Below are 4418 nucleotides of genomic sequence, written 5' to 3'. Positions count from 1 at the left end.
AGGGGCAGCACCAGACTGGCTGTAGACAGAGTATGTATGGTTACCTTTTGCTTTCGTTTCCTTAGGGAAATGGAAAACGGTGTTCATTAACATATCATCAAGGTTTCCATATATTTACATGTACCATAAAACTGAATATTTCGATGCTTTTAGTTCTCTGTAAAAGAAAACTATTGCGATAACTTTGCCTGTCTGTTCGCACCTTTTCTGTCCGCCCTCAGATCTTAAGTAAAATGAGGCTAGAGGGCTGCAGTTTTGTATGTTGAACATCCACCCTCCAATCATCAAATATACCAAATTGCAGCCCTCTAGCCTTAGTTTTTATTTTGTGTAAGGTTAAACTTAGCAACGATATAGGACAGCCACTGCAGGCTGTAGTTTTAAGTTTCATGGTCCGTGGCTCATACAGCATTATAAGGAGACCACTGGAAGATAGGTCCATTTTCCGTGGCCTTGATTATACGCCGTACAGAAAATTCGATTGCGCCGAAGAAATTTCGGTGCAGTTTTTACTTGTTTAATGTTATGCATGAATTCGTTTTATGACAAAATAAACTGAAATCAGTTGAATACCTCCACGTTTGTTTATGCTACCTAAAAAAAAAAAAAAAAAAAAAAAAAAAAATTGAAACTATTTGTAACCACTTTTATTTATTCTTTAGACATATGCTATTATTCTCGAAAACTATAACCCCATATTTAATCATTTTCATTGCTCTATTCCTAATTTTTCTGGCATTTTCTGTACTTTTCAAAAGTTGCTAAGTTTTTGGGCTGATACATCAAAAGGAAATCTGCCAACTAGAGAAATTCGTTGTTTGCGTTGTAATGAACGCTTGTAGCACTTTGCGTCGAATCGGAAGAGAGAAGAGAGAGAGAGAGAGAGAGAGAGAGAGAGAGAGAGAGAGAGAGAGCGAGCTTAGTTAAGATAAATAATTTTCGACCACTATTCAAGATAGGTTATTCGTAGAAAAATTGCTAAAGAACTCGCTGAACTTCAAGGGAGAAAGTTTTTTTTATTCTTAAATTTCTATTTATTTTTATTTTAGAAGGAAAGGAAGGTGCCGAATTCGAAATCCTTAGGGCATACGCACATGAATATATATATATATATATATATATATATATATATATATATATATATATATATATATATATATATATATCTATATATATATATATATATATATATATATATATATATATACTTTATATATATATATATATATAATATTAGTTTTGATCTTGTCATTAATTTACAAGCGATATCTTAGTTTTACGCATGAATCACTAAATCGCTTTATATTATATATATATATATATATATATATATATATATATATAATATATATATATATATATTCATGTATGTATGCCCTAAAGGATTTCGAATTCGGCACCTTCCTTTCCTTCTAAAATAAAAGAAAATAAAAATTTAAAAAACTTTCTCCCTTGAAGTTAAGCGAGTTCTTTAGCATTTTTTCTACGACCTTCCATGCCTGTGTAGTCTCAACACAGGGAAAATTCGTTTTCAACAGCGTTATTCGTTCACTGCAGCGTTATTCTCTAGGCAAATATAACTCATAACGAACTCATGTGTCGAGAGAGAGCCCTTGTTTTCTAGAGCGTCCAGCGTTATCGTGAATAGTTTCTTGTGCAGTGACTGTGGAATGAATGTGGCTGGAAAGGCACACGTTTTAAAGAATGGTCAGCTGCTTGAGTCCTGCAGAGAGACATTTCATCTCGTTAACAGCAGAGCGAGAGAGAGAGAGAGAGAGAGAGAGAGAGAGAGAGAGAGAGAGAGAGAGAGCATTCTAAGCCAAAGAAAATAAAGCAGCAGCAGAGACAGATTAAAGCAATCAAAGAAATGCGTGGAATTTAAATCGCAAAAACAAGAGAGAGATAAATCAGGGCGTCAACACAAGAAGAGTGAAAGTCGGGAGGTGACACGGATGCCAGAGTGAACGAATCGAGAGTGAAAGTGCAGCGTGACAAAGGAAAAGAAGGCAAACGGAACCTTTTTTTCTTTCTGTTGCATCATACCGCAAAGATCTCAACTCGTTTGATGAAAGGTGTAAGATCCTGATAGATCACAATGACTAAGATGCCTTTTGCTGTACAAGAATGAACAAATTATTTTCCCTTATTTGCTGCATGTTGTCTGAAAATTATCGTTTCTCCAAACTTACTAAGGTTATTATTATTATTATTATTATTATTATTATTATTATTATTATTATTATTATTATTATTATTATTATTATTATTATCTTCTAAAGCCACTTCTAAGTGGTTTTGGCTTCGTCTAAGCTTCGTCTAAGCTAAGACCACTAGGCGCTAGGACGCGAGTGTAGGTTTATAAATTAATAGTTTGACTAATTACAATTTCAAACAACTCAGACCAGTCATGTCAACAGATATTGGTCATTAGCGCTAAGGTTTTGCATGAATGTTCTTTTTTTATATATATTTAATGTTCCCAACACAAACCAATAAAAAAAGGAAGGGGTGGGGGGGGGCGCCATTCAGGGGTCATCATAGCACTCAGTGAGTGAGTGGCCATTAAAATGGGTAATGAGCTAATCTCATTCTTTTGTCATCTGCAGAACGCCGTTTCTCTCTCTCTCTCTCTCTCTCTCTCTCTCTCTCTCTCTCTCTCTCTCTCTCTCTGGTTTGCTGGTATGTTTCTCTGAAGTGACACTGACTTACTTGAACTAATTATCTTTACAAAATCCGGGAATTAGTTACAAGTTTTATGGAACATTTGGCCAAGTCCTCAGATTATTTAATTTATTGGTTTATATTACGGTATTTTCGTTTTCTTTTTAGTACCGATGAGACAGCAAACAAATGTCTTTCACTAGATTCAGCCTTATGGGGAAACTATAGGGAAACTATAGGAGGTTAGACTGGGAAATTTCTCTTAATGACACAGATGACGCCTAATTATATGAGGCGCACAACCTTTGCGTTCCTTATGTGTCAGTTACGATCCAGCTGTCATTCATTAGGTTTTGATCTGCCGCTTCCTTTCGGGTTCTGCCTCACTCGTTTTCCTTCTCTCAATTCTTTTATGCTTTGTTTACCTGCAGGTTTGGTCTGTATGGAAGAAGGTCGGCGAGTTGCCCTTCTTTGTGTTTTTTCTTTTATAAAGAAAAAAATTGTCAAATACTGACTAATGGCAAAAAACGATCGTCAATTATTTTATACCCTTAAAAGTTTCATGTAGTCTCTTCAGATTTTTGCAATTCTCGTTTTGCTGTTAAGTTTTGCTGTTAAGTTTGGTTAATCGGAAAATATTTTCGATTACACAAAACTTTTGCTCACGTTTGGCTTTTGATTGCTTTTCCAAGTTTGCTTTGGAATTGGTTACGTTTTTGTTAAATAGAAACAAAGTTAAGTGTTTATGTTTAGTGTTAACACTGACTTGTGTCACTGAGTCTCGTAACCTTTCAAAAATCAGGTTGATATAATTTCAAGATGTCCGCTATGATTCCAAATCGTGATGATGTTCTTACAGGATGCTTCATTGCAAGAAAAAAACAGAAGGCCAATGTCTTTTCGAATTAAATAACAATGGAATTTAGTTCTCCCTTATTTCCCCATTTGATTTTGAGTATATGTCTCTATTTCACTCAGAAACTAACTAGCCATTTCTTTCCGTTAAGTTTTATAGAGAGAGTGAAAAAAGAAGCTTTTCCAGTCACCACTAGATTATAGAATAGAATCACCTGTTCAACTAACTACTTTTTTTTTATATAGAGTATTTTTTTATTAGTGCCAGATGCCAAGTTTAAGTATTTATTTTTACACATGCTGTGCTCACTTCATATTTGTTACTGATGCCCTTCTCGTGTTTTGCATTACTTAGTTACATTAGCAGTGTGAACTTTAGAACGATAATGATAATAATACATTTATCATATTAACATAATTTTGAAAAATTATTACAATTAATATTTTCACCACTAATATTGTTATTATTATTGTTATTATTATGATTAAAATATATAAAATGAAGATATTAAAACCTCTTCCCTGTTATTATTATTATTATTATTATTATGATTATTATTATTATTATTATTATTATTATTATTATTATTATTATTATTATTATTATTATTATTATTATTATTATTAAAAAAATGGCAGAGTTAACTGAATTTATTTTATAAATTCAGTTAACTCTGCCATTTTTTTTATTAAGACATGTATCCGAGGTCTGCTTCCTGCTTATATTATTATTATTATTATTATTATTATTATTATTATTATTATTATTATTATTATTAAACTGCATAAAATGAAGATCTTAAAACCTCTTGCCTATCACGTATAAATTTTTTCCCTAGATTTCCGCATTGCATAACATCACATAACGTCACGTAAACGTTATTGACTTTCGCGATTACGAA

Source organism: Macrobrachium nipponense, chromosome 6 (assembly GCF_015104395.2).
Source record: "Macrobrachium nipponense isolate FS-2020 chromosome 6, ASM1510439v2, whole genome shotgun sequence".
NCBI lineage: Eukaryota > Metazoa > Arthropoda > Malacostraca > Decapoda > Palaemonidae > Macrobrachium > Macrobrachium nipponense.
The sequence above is the reverse complement of the archived record's forward strand: the minus strand, read 5'-3'. Positions refer to the sequence as shown.